This window comes from Erpetoichthys calabaricus, chromosome 4, assembly GCF_900747795.2.
Source record: "Erpetoichthys calabaricus chromosome 4, fErpCal1.3, whole genome shotgun sequence".
Lineage (NCBI taxonomy): Eukaryota > Metazoa > Chordata > Cladistia > Polypteriformes > Polypteridae > Erpetoichthys > Erpetoichthys calabaricus.
Genome location: NC_041397.2, coordinates 136,233,644 through 136,247,291, shown reverse-complemented (window position 1 = coordinate 136,247,291; position 13,648 = coordinate 136,233,644). Strand labels below are relative to the sequence as shown.

The following is a 13,648-nucleotide window of genomic DNA, read 5'->3' as shown; positions in this document are numbered from 1 at the left end:
GCAGACAGATGTAAGTTTATAGTATACAAATTTGGCTGGTGTAGTCCAAAAAGTCTGAGTAAATGAGAGGAATGCAAAAAGTGTTGCAACTGTCCCCAGTCTCCCCCTACTTGTCCACTGACATTAAACAATAAATCTTCAAGGCAGGCGCAGTGTGTCGCTTTATATAGCATTCCAAAACAGTCTGGAGACTTCAACTTAAATGGCTGCCATCTTTGGAAAATGCCAATACAGTAAGCATAAAAAGTGTATCAGAAAAACTCAAACTAGCCACGGACCAATTTGCTAGATAACACCAAGCACCTCTCATTGATCAGTTCACTCTGGCTATCTCAGTACGCCAACCGGTTGAACGAACGAGTATGCCCCTCCATTGCAAGTTTGTTCACAAACTAGAGACAAAAAAGCAGTTCAGTTATGAACTGACAGATTGCCTCAGAAAGGATGGGATACGACAGCAGGATATAAATGGTAGAGTAATTCAAAATTGCAAATATTTTAGGGCTCTCACAGGTTGATTGTGTGAAATTTTGCTTTCTAGATTGTTTGGTGATTAAAGTTGTTACAATACTCTAGTATAGTGCCGGTTGGGTTTAAAGTGAACACAAATCTAATTCAAAGATTTGAACCTATTCACCAAAAAAATTGTTTTGCACATTACTAGTCTGATGGTGGGGCAAGCCTTCCATGGACACTTAACCCGACAAAGTGTTAAATAAGCGCGCTGCTCCCATCTCCGCTACCGACTTTTCAGTTTAACTTTCCCATCGAGGTGGGACGTTCTTGCTGCAGTACCTAGTTTGCAAGTCTCCTCACTATGAGCGCACACAGCCGGAAAACGAGCTACCCACCAGTAAGTAAATAAAAGCTTTATTTAAATGGACACATAAAAACCACACACAAAACTACTTAAAAATTTAAATGACAGAGTCCGACTTGGCGTCTTTAAATGCCAGGGTGCGAGCAGCAAGCTGAATTTCCCGACAAGTAATCGCCCTTCGTTTGTTCCCCAAGGCCAACCGGGCGGCTTCAGAGGCTACAAGCTGCAGGAGGTCATTACCCGAATGGTTTGTAGTTTTCGCCAGAATGCCGGGGATGCCAGAACCCTACAAAAACACGAGCAGAAGAAAAAGCACAGGTGTGTGAACTAGAAAGTTTTCCGTTTAGATTCAATTCAGGCATTTCACACGTCTTACTTGCTTCACAGCTTTATAAATTCGGTTAGAATAAACTCCTTTCTTCTTTTCGATGTGCTTCTGGGCCGAAATAAACACACTTCTTGCCATTTCAGGTAGCGTCTCCCTTAAAAATAAAGCACACTTCATATATTACAGACAACAAAAGACAGGGGAAGAAAAACAAGCTAGAGACCATAAACCTCATACGTTTGCTCCTCCGTTACTGTTCAAAACGCGATGTTCTTCACTGATGAAGAGTACTTAACGCCAGATACTCTGCGAGCTTTTATGTTAGTGCCACTTGAGCGCAGCAACTCTGATTCTCACCTTCCAATTAAACCATTGAACACTATCAACACTCAAACAAATAAACTCATTTGTTACACATTAATCATGTTTTAACTACTGTGGAAATGGTCTTTAAATCGTGTGCGTGTATGTGCTTGATTGAGAACATTATTATGGCACGTGCTAGAGCGCGTGGGCCTTCATGTTTCTCATCTGAATAAAGTTCATTTTTTTTAGTCATTCATTTTTTTAGAGTTTCCGAGGCTGGCGGCAATCTCCATTGGGAACTACACCTAGATGGGGCATCATTTAAATGGTGATCAATTAACCCTATTTATTTATTTTATTATTGAATGTTTTTTATCCAAATAAAATAAAAGTGTGGAATGAAGTAATTAGCAGTAGAGTGGGTCTGTTCAACAGTCTTGGTGGAGTTTGCACATTCTCCATGTATCTGTATGAATTTCTACTTGGCGCCGTAATTTGCTCTCTCCTTCAGTAGATGAACAGGTTATGTTAACTGGCTAATTTGTATTGGCCTGGTGTGAATGAGAACTCGTATGTGGCTATGGTATGAAAAAATAAAAAAAGAGATAGAAGTGTATGAAGATGTAAAAGAGAAACCATATAAATTCTTTCAAAGGTAAATTATAAATCAAGTGCTAGTTACCAAGCCATACAAATACGAGAACGATGTAAAAATAAAAGAGTAGCTGAATAACAAATGGACACTGATAATCACTGAAAATTATGAAAGACGCATTGTTTCATCCCTCATTAAAATGATTGCAACAGAGCTTTATTGACAGCTTGTATTACATCATTAAAAAGTAGGTTCTTTGTTGTGATGTGAAATCATTTTTTGCTGCATGTTTTTTTTACCTGAGTAACAAAGTAATATATTTAAGTAGTTAGCAATTTAGCAGTTTTGTTAACGCATTTCCATTGTAGAATATTTTGACTTTGACAGAACTGCATCTTGTACAGTATACTGTACTTTGTTTATGGTTGATTTGCCGAATTGCAGGTGGTAATGTCATTTCCTTCTGCTTTTATTGTATTAAAACCAATATAAATACCAATGTGAGTTATCTCTCTACATATTAATTTTTAGTAATATCTTCACTTAAACAGAAATATAAAGAAAGTTCTTATGACTTGAGACCATTGTTTATTTATTAATATATCTTTTTGATTTTGGTGGCTTTTCACTTTACATTACTAGGGGTGGAGTTAGTGGTAGATATGAATCCCCCTATGAAAGCACCCTATAATGCTTTAATTTTTAAACTGAGCTTCTGTAAAACCTAAATGTCCTCTTGGACAAACAAATATCTATCTATCTATCTATCTATCTATCTATCTATCTATCTATCTATCTATCTATCTATCTATCTATCTATCTATCTGTCATTTCTCAGAATTGATCCTCAATGTTGCTTCTTTTTGTATATGACCATCCATCCATCCATTTTCCAACCCGTTGAATCCGATGTATATGACCTCCTTGCTTTAATAATACAGTACTAGTTATTATTATTTCATCATGACATCTCTGGAAATGACTGGAAAACTGACAAATTATAACATATGAATAACTTCAGATTTTTTCATGAACATTTTAATATTGTTTGCAGTTGCCCAGCATTTGCCCATGCTGGTCCTGCACAGTATCCCATTATATAAGAAACTTTATTAGATCTGTTCTCAATTTTTCCCTGTCATTTCTACAACCAACAGGCTGTTTTGGTAATAAATAAAAACATGATCATTTTTGGGTGGAGTATTATTTTAATAAATGATTTTGGAAAATTCAATCTGCTGTAAAATTGAGTGTTTTTATATTATAAAATGCATTTTAGATAACAGTACATCTCTTCAAAAGGTGTTCATTTTAAATTGACAACAAAAAAAATTGACATAAAAGCCAAACATGAGGCGTGGAGAGAAAAATTCTTTCTTTCTTCTGTTTTCAAAAACTTCTGAAAACTTCTTTGTCCTAAAGACCCATAGCTTTTCCCCATATAGATTGTGGAACCTGGTTTGGGGAGGGGGAGGGTGTCCTACTTTTTGTCTGTTATATAGTGACAGGCCAGCTGTTCAAGCAAATTGCAAAATAAAACTAAAATTGCAAAACTATGATGTTTTGTGACCACTGAAATTTGTGGAATTAACCCAGGAAGAAAAGTGTTTAGTACAGTATACTGTATGTAAAACCCCTTTTACTCCCTGTATCTTCATTTCATCTGTGACGTTCGCAGGAAGTTTAAATATCATTTGCAAAAACTGGATCTCATCTAAGACTGAAGCTATAGCATTTTGTTCTCACTTAATTTGTGTTACTTCTTTTTTTCTGAACATAAATCTTTTTGTCTTATTGTGGACTGTGTTTAGCCATGTTGAATGTTCAAAAGACAGTTTTTGGACCCTTTCCAGAAAAATTTACGGGTCCAAAAGGGGTGTATGGTGTTTCTAAACCCTGCAGGAGCAGTATGTTTCTTTCCATACCTGAAAAAAATGTGAAAACTTAAAAAAAAAGAAAAACTCTTTTCATGTTTGGGAAATTAAATGAACAATGAATTTTATCATTGATTTAGCCAAACTGTATTTGATAAGAATCTCCGCTCTTTTGCTCATCACTACCCGTTATATTTTGTGATGTCATATTTTACAGACTCAATACAAGGTATATTCAAGAACAGTGCTGATATAGTGCTTTTTGGTCAAATGTGCATTTGAATTTTATTCTTCTTCATCTTTTGGCTGCTCCTGTTAGGGGTTACCACAGCAGATCATCTTTTTCCATATTTTCCTGTCCTCTGTATTTTGCTCTGTCACACGCACCACTTGCATGTCCCCTCTCACAACATCCATAAACCTCCTCTTGGGCCTTCTTTTTTTCTTCTTTGTTGGCAACAGTATCCTTAGCACCCTTCTCCCAATATACCCAGCATCTCTCCTCTGCACGTGTGCAAACCAATGCAATCTTGCCTCTCTAGTTTTGTCTCCAAACTGAGCTGACCATCTCATGTACTCATTTCCAATCCTGTCCATCCTTATTACACCCAATGCAAATATTAACATCTTTAAATCTGCCACCTCCATAGCTGGCCTCACTACTGTCTTGTAAAATTTTCCTTTCACTCTTGCTGGTACCTGCCAGTCACCTGTTCTGGCGTGACGGATTACATCTGAACTGAAGGGGCACCAATGAATAGAAGAGGTATATGAGTAGGCTAGACGAGGATTGTTTAAACTAGAGAATGGGGGGCAGGGAGTTTAGGACCAGCCAGGTTTAGAACTACACATGGAGGAACAAACAATGGTGTAGAAATAAAAATGCATGGTAATGTAAATTCTAACCTAGCATTTAAATGTAGAAGGAGTAACAGATTATAAATAGCTTGCCTTAATGCTAGAAGTATCAAAAATAAGGCAAGCGAGTTGGATCTCCGTGTATCAGAGCATAATTATAGAAATAATGGAAACCTGGCTAAATAACAAAGATGGGGATGAGTATAACATAGAGGAATACACATTTTTTAGGAAGGATAGACAGAACAGAACAGGAGGTAGAGTTGCTTTTTATGTCAAACAGAATTTAAATGCAAGTCTTCTTCAGTTATATGATGAGCCCCATCTTAGTGAGGACATGTGGCTTTGCCTGGAAAGCATTAGGGAAAGAGGCCTTATTTTAGAAGTCTGTTATAGACCAGGGGTCCTCAACTCCCGGTCCGCGGCCCACTACCAGGCCGCAGTCCGTCTGACAGCCGGGCCACATGAGAACTGCCGGCAACGGAGACTCACTCAGACTTTTCAGAATGCTTGGCGGGTGGGGCTTTGCAGTGGCGCAGAGAGAGGAGAGAGACCGAGGTGAGAGAATATTACAACAAAGTATTTTTGTGGTCCCTACAGTTTCCCCATATGACACGAGTCTATAGAAATCTCGTTACTACGAAGTACATTCAGCAGACATTACAACGAAGTGACCTTGAAATGCCTGAATGAATCATCCACAGAGCAGTTAGTTCTGTGGTCGCAGCTCAGTTGTGCACATTTGCACAACGATCCACCAACAAAAACATGGTAAAAAAAATTTATTTCTTCGAACTTTCCTCGTACTGTTTTTTTTTTTTGCTGTTTTGTTTTCTGTGGTTTTCAGTGATACCTTTTGCTTATTGCTTGTCAGCATTTGAAAAACATCCATTGGAATTTAACTCATTGTCACCCTCCTATAGAAACGTCAGACACGAAAAAACGGTAACAGTGTTAATGTTTGTGATGTGCAATCTGTTGGAATGACAAATGCAATGCATATGTCTTTGTTATATGCAAAAAAAGAAGAAAAATCTCGGGTTGCAAACATATGCGAACTGCTGCATTTGAAGACAGTTTTTATGTGGTTCAGTGGTGCTTGTTCAAGAAACATTCCTATTAATGCTGCACTCATTCAAGAAAATGTGAGGTTTCTAAACTCTCTTGGGACCTCCGTCAACGGGACAACATGCCGAAGAGCATTCCAAAGTGCATTCACCACGTCTGGTTTAAGACTGTTTATCTGTTCCCAGGGCAACAGCAGGCTCACAGCTCTACTGTGAAGCAATCGCGCTTTGGGACGCACTTCAGTGTGATGTTCCCGTTGGGTGGGGGGGATCCCAAAAGAGTTCAGAAACCTCACAATATGAACTGGCATTCAGGCACTAGGGCACCCCACCTTTACCCACTCTGCAGACTCAGTATCTAGCCAGGCTGGAGGAGTGCTGGAGGAGCCTGAGGAGGAAAATCTGAGGCAGCGGTGGAGCAGCAGCATGTGGGGCAGAGGCAGAAGATACCCATTCTTCAAGTTGGCAGATAAAGTGGCTACATTCAAAGCCAAACTTGATTTATGGGGCTGACAAGTGAACATTGGGATTTTTGATATGTTTCAAACGTTAGCAGAGGTTGTTAAAGATACCAAGCCAGGGCCTTCTTTCTCCCAGCTGGTGTATGATCACCTATCTCAGCTTTCAATAGAGTTTGAGCATTATTCCCAACCACAAAAGACCCCAGAAATGGGAAGGAATGGACATGTGACCCATTTGTGAATAAGCCAGGTGAATCAACTTTGTCTGTGCTTGAAGAGGATCAACTGCTTAAGGTTGCAAATGATGGTGGCCTTAAAAGTATGTTTGAGACAACTTCAAATCTTCATACGTTTTGGATTAAAGTCAAGGCGGAACATCCTGAGGTTGCCACTAAAGCACTGAAAAGTCTGCTTTGTGTGTCACTGTCTTCCATCGTCCCCAGAAGCTCAGGGCTCCCACTGATTCTGCATTATGGTAAGTTGTATAATTTCTGTAATAGAAATGTAATGTAAATTGTGTATAAAACTGCCCTACGAACCTGCCCCGAATCCTCAACCCCTACACCCTCAAATACCCCCCACCAGTCCCTTTAAAAATTAGCTTCTAGTAAAGTGGTCCTTGCTGTCAAAAAGGTTGGGGACCACTGTTATAGACCACCCAATTCAGACAGTAATTTCAATACACATCTTTTTAGTAATATTAAAAATGCAAGTTTACAGGAGATATTATTGTCATGGGGGACTTAAATTACCTGAATATTAACTGGGTTAATCATTCCAATGTCGGAGCACAAGAGCAAGAGTTTTTAGAAGTAATCAGTGACTGTTTTTTAACACAGTATGTTAAAGCACCAACACGGGGTGAAGCCTGTCTGGATTTAGTATTTTGTAATAATTGGGATAAAATTGAGAGGGTAGAGGTGATTGAACCACTAGGGTCAAATGACCATAATATAATACAGTTCTCAGTGTTTGTAAGAGCGCGGATGTAAAGACTAAAATTGTTAAGTTTAACTTTGGTAGGGCAAATATTGAGCAGATGCAGCAAAGTCTAAGGATGATAGCTTTTAAGTATGGAGACAGGCGACCAGCAGTAGAACAGGTTTAAAAATGTTCTACATATAATGCAGAACAAGTACATACCTAAATTTGGAATTAATATAAAATTTTAAAAAACTCCTCAGTGAGTTAATAAAGAGTTTAAAAAGAAGCTGCAAAGATAGAAACAGCTTTATAAGGCATATACTGTAAGATTGATAACTCCAAAGTGCAACCATTAAGAAGGATATTAAGGTGGCTAAAAGACAGGTGGATTGCTATATAGCTTGCAATTTTTTTAACATTTTATTGAATTTATTAAAAGCAAATATCATTCCATACAAGCAAGTCAAATTATACAAAACTAAGTTAAAATCAAATCAACTTGCATTTTTCTGAGGTCTTCTACTACTAAAGAGGCAATGAAGGATTTGGAAATTGTAGAGGGAGAAGTACTACTCAGATTAAATAGGCTGAAATCAAACAAATCACCAGGACCATAAAATATTTACCCTTAAGTTCTTCAGGAGGCTAGTGAGTACATATACAGTATAAAACCTTGACACATATTTTTAGAAAGTCGTTACGCACTTGGGAGATTCTGAAAGACTGGAAAATGGCAAATTTCATCCCATTATATAAAAAGGGTGACAGGGCAGATCCAAGCAACTATAGGCCAGTAAGCTTAACATGAATAACAGGAAAATTAATGGAAGGAATTATTAAGGATAAGATTGAGCAGCACATTACAAGTACAGAAGTTTTTTCAGCAGTCAGCATGGGTTCAGAAGATGGAGGTCGTGTTTTACAAACATGCTGGAATTCAATGAGGCAAAAGAAAAAGCATATGATCAAAGTGGAGCATATGATATTATTTATCTTTACTTTCAGAAAGCATTTGATAAGGTGCCACATGAGAGGTTGGGCATCAAACTAAAAGAAATTGAAGTTCAGGGTGATGTTTTTAAATGGGTGCAGAATTGGCTCAGACACAGGAAGCAGAGGGTGATGGTGTGAGGAACCTTATCAGAGTTGACTGATGTTAAGAATGGTTTTCCACAGAGGCCAGTGCTTTGGCCACTGCTATTTTTAATATATATAAATGATTTAGACAGGAATATACAGTAAGTAACAAGCTGGTTAAGTTTGCAAATGATACCAAGGTAGGTGGATTGGCAGCTAATTTGGAATCTGTTAAATCATTACAAAAGGACTTGGAGAGCATACAGGTTTGGGCAGATTGGTGGCAGATGAAATTTAATATAAGTAAATGTAAAGTATTATACATAGGTAGTAAAAATGGTAAGTTTGAATACACAATGTGAGGTCTGAAAATCAAAAGTACACCTTATGAGAAGGATTTAGAAGTTGTAGTGGACTTTGCACTATCAACTTCCTGACAGTGTTCAGAAGCCATTAAGTAGGCAAACAGAATTTTAGATTATATATAGCACGATGTGTACAGTACACGTCCAAGGAGGTTATGTTCAAGCTTTATAAAGCACTGGTGAGGCCTCATCTGGAATACTGTGTGCAGCTTTGGTCTCCAAACTACAAGAAGGACATAGCAGCACTAGAAAATGTCCAGAGGAGATCGACTAGGCTAATTCTAGGGCTAAGGGGGAAGAATTATGAAGAAATTCTTCTTTTTTTAGAAGAATTAGGTGGACACGACTGACAAGCTTTGTTGGGCTGAATGATCTGTTCTTGTCTAGATTGTTCTAATGTTCTAATGTTACAGATCACAATGTCATCCGCAAACATCATAGTCCACCGGGACACCTATCTAATCTCGTCTGTCGACCTGTCCATTACCATTGAAAATAAGAAAAGGTGATCCCTGATATAATCCCTCCTCCACCTTAAATGCATCCGTCACTCCCACTGAAGTCCTCACCATTGTCACACTTCCCTCGTACATATCCTGTTTCACTCTTACATACTTTTTTGCCGCTCCAGACTTCCTCATACAATACCACAACTTCTTTGTAGACACCCTGTCATATTATTTCTTAAAGTCCACAAAAACACACTGCAACTCTTTCTGGCCCTCTATATACTTTTCTTTCAATACCCTCAGAGCAAAAACATCGCATCTGTAGTGCTCTTTCCAGGCACGGAACCATACTGCTGCTCACTAATCATCATTCTTAACCCAGCTTTCACTTTTCTTTCCCATGCTATTGCTGATCAATTTTATACCTCTGTAGTTACTACAACTCCGCACATCATTCTTATTCTTAAGTATTGATACCACTACACTTCTTCTCCACTCATCAGACATCCTCTCGCTTTCCAAGATTGCATTAAAAAATCTGTTTAAAAACTCTACTGCCATCTCTCCTAAACAGTTCCATGCTTCCACAGGTGTGTCATCTGGGCCAACAGCCTTCCCATTCTTCAGCTTCTTCATAGCTGTCCTTACTTCCTCCTTGCTAATCCGTTGCACTACCTGATTCACTATCTCCACATCATCCAACCTTCTCTCTCTCTTATTTTCTTCACTCATCAGCTTCTCAAAGTACTCCTTCCATCTGCTCAGCGCACTCTCTTCGCTTGTGAGTTATGTTTCAATTTTTATCCTTTATCACCCTAACCTGCTACACATACTTCCCAGCTTGGTTTCTCTGTTTAGCCATTTGGTGCAGGTTCTTTTCTCCCTCCTCAGTGTCCAGCCTTTCATGCAACTTATCATACACCTTATCTTTAACCTTTGGTGCCCCTCTTTTCACCTTATGCCTTATCTCCTTATGCCAAGCACCATTCTAGCTGCCTCCATCACCACTTCTGCTGTAGTTGCTCAGCTATCTTGTATCTTTTCACTTATGCCTATTGCCTGTCTTACCTTCACTCTGAACTCCACATTACAGTCTTTCTTTTTTCAACTTCCACCATTTGATCCTTGGCTCTGCCCTCACTCTCCTCTTTTTGATCTCCAATGTCATCCTACAGACCACTATCCTATGCTGCCTAACTCTGCTTTCTCCTCCCATCATTTTAGAGTCTCCAATCTCCTTCATACTGACCCTTCTGTATAGCATAAAATCCACCTGTGTGCATCTTCCCCCACTCTTGTACGTCACCCTGTGTTCCTCCCTCTTCTTAAAATACGTATTTACCACAGCTATATCCATCCTTTTTGCAAAATCCTCAGTCATCTGACATTCTGCATTTCTCTCCTTAACAGAATAATTACCAATTACTTCCTTATCCCCTCTGTTCCCTTCACCAACTTGTCCTTTGAAATATGCTCCAATCACCACTACCTCTCTGTTCTTTCAAGGTAACCCCTACCCCATTTCTCTTCCCATACACACCATGGTAGAACAATTTAAATCCATGTGCAATATGCCTGACCTTATTCCCTATACGTCTGGTCTCTTTCACAAACAATATATCAACCTTCCTTCTCTCCATCATATTGGCTAACTCTCTCCTTTTACAAGTCATACTGCCAACATTCAATGTTCCTACCCTGACTTCCACTTTCCTCCTCTCCTTCTGCCACCGGACACACTTCCCCCTCTTCTTCTACTTCAGACAATAGTAGCCCAATTTCCGTCAGCACCCTGTTAGCTACCAGTATTGGTGTCAGCCATTGTTAACCTGGGCCTCGACCAATCCAGTATGGAAATCTGTATTGTTGTCTGCATATTGATCTGGCAAAATTTTCCTTCCTGACATAACCCTACCCATTTATCCGGGATTGGGACCGGGATGAAGAAATACACTGATTTGTGCATCCCCCTGAGGCATTGTTGTGCACTGGAATTTTATTACACCGTGACAGTAAATTTGTAATGAACAGACAATGCTGACTTTTATATTAGATCAAAGTCTTACATTTTTTAAAAAGCCAGCATTGCTCTCCACAATCATATCGTTACTATCTGCAATAGAGCTAAGCCGCATTATTTTTTTAGCATTGCTAACTTTTCCTGTTTCTTGTTGGTAGATATTGTAAATGCCACATGGGTTGGACAGGCATCCCAACCAGAAAAGTGGAGACACCTAGCAGGCGGACAAGCATCTTGGCCAGGGGAGAGAAAGGCCAGACCCAGAATATATGACCAGAGTGGATGGACGGACAGCCCACAGAAGAATATATTGCTGGGAACTCTTTTTTTACTCCAGGATACTAGATGGAAGCGGCCCTGGATATTGGTACCCAGTAGGAAACCAGTAGATCATGCTGGGAGATATAGTCAGGCAAAACAGCCCTTCTGTGCTCTACAGGTACCACAAGAGGACACTGCAGGGAGATGTGCTCCATGCTTTGTTGTACTTCCATATGACCCAGAATTACTTCCAACAGGCAGCAGTCCTGACACTATAAGTACTCCCAGGTCCGCAATAAAAGGGACAGCACTCCCTTATCCAGACTAGTTGGAACTGGGAGGAAGGAAGGCAACACTCAACTGGAGGAGGGCAGTGCGGTGGTGAAAGGAGAGGAATTGTGAGGAGATTGTGACAGAGATTACTATGTTTTGGTTACTTCTTTGTGGTTAATAAACATTCATTTTATTTGAACCTGGTACTGCATTTGTGTAATTGTGTTGAGGTTTGGGGCTTGCTGGTGCCCCGGTTCTATCACAAAATTTACTGAAGTCAATTTTTTGATGAAGCAATTGAAATTTTATGCTTTAATATACAGCTTTGTGATTTGTAGCAATTTAAAATAAATTTTGAATAATATTTTTAATATTATTGAAAACTGTTGTTGTCTAATAATATAGAGCTCACCACCTTTAAACCCCTACACACTCCCTCTACTACAGATCCAGTATATGTAGCTCCAAAACACTGAGTGCATGGAAATAACCAGCCTTGGAACAGGTTGACATTTCATTTCACTTATACGGGATCTGTTTAATGCTAACGAAGAAGCAAACCTACATGTCTTTGGAGTGTGGGAGGAAAACTGGATTATACAGGGAGAACTCTTCACAGACACAGGGAAAGCGTGCAAATTCCACACAGAGAGTTACAAGGCTGTGATTATTTGTATGGAGCTATGACATAGTAGTGCTAACCACACACTATACTTCCATGGATTCCTGGAAACAAACAATAGTTTTAAGAATTTCATAACTGGTGTTTGGTGTACTTCCAGATGGGCTTAAAGTGGAGAAAGACAAACAAACTGTTATTGCTTTTACTTCACTATTGGCACATAGACTGTAAGAATCCTAACTCACCTTTTTTAAGTCAGTGGGTAGCTGATGTTATATATTATCTGAAATTTGAAAAAATCAAATTCTCACTTAGAGGATCTGTACAAAAACTGGCAGGATCTAATCAATAACATTTTAGAATAAGCATGTAAATTGAGGAAGCGGATTCTCTTCCCTTTTTTTTTACTAAATTTATTTTTCCTTCTATTAAAGTTTTACTCTGTTGGCCTAGTTCTCTTTCTCATGGGTGGGGGTTGATTTGTTTCAAGCCTAATTTTGTAAAACTTGACTTGTTTGTATGGAATGTTTTTTGATTTTAATAAATTCAATAAAATGTTAAAAAAAGAATTTCATAACTGATAGGTATCATCTACTTATAACAGTTACAGTAGATACAATCCCCATGTATGTCAGGATTCTCAATGTTAAAAGTGAAGTTAATTATTCCTCACAGGAATAAAAGGAATTAAGGTGTCACACCAAAGTTAACAAACAAAAGCTTCCCATTGTTATACATTTAATCATCTGTTTGAGTCCCGATGACCCAGTAATGAAACTTTATTTCACCTTGTGTGATTCTTTCTGATACAAAAGTATATTCTTAGGTCAGGCATGCAAGTAATATTTCACTGGAAGAAATGAGCTGACATACTTATGAATATATTCATTCATATTAGTGACTACACAGCTCTTCCTCTACCTTCAAAAATGTAATCTTCCCAACATTTCAAAAATTAATCTATTCTAATATATCTAGATTCTACTTTTCCTGGTCAGGTTGTTTTCAGGATACACAGTATAACATTGTCTACAATTGAATGCACAGTTTTTTGTTAGATTTTTGGAATACCATATAACTTTTCTACAGTATGTTAAAAATTCTACTTTTTCCTTTAAATTATATGATATATATACAGCAGTTCTTGTTACTAAATTTGTATTCATTACGTTTAGAGATATATAGTTATGTACATGTATGTGCTTCCAATTGTGGCACATTATCATTATCTGCCAATATACAGTGTATAACAATCAGGAAATTAGATCCAGGATAAGACAGTGGTGGTTTTGTAAAGGATAATTGAAACAAGATAAGGCAATTAGTGACGTGTGGATTTTGGTAATCC

At 38.4% G+C, this 13,648-nt stretch overlaps 1 long non-coding RNA gene across 1 annotated transcript; it reads right to left on the bottom strand.

Moving 5' to 3' along the window:
• Nucleotides 1–854: 854 nt before the first annotated feature.
• Nucleotides 855–1,513, bottom strand: LOC114651380 (uncharacterized). Its single transcript, XR_003716132.2, has 3 exons — nt 1,386–1,513; nt 1,197–1,302; nt 855–1,106 (listed from the first exon to the last, which is right to left on the bottom strand). It is a non-coding gene; the product is annotated as an uncharacterized LOC114651380 (long non-coding RNA).
• Nucleotides 1,514–13,648: the final 12,135 nt, after the last annotated feature.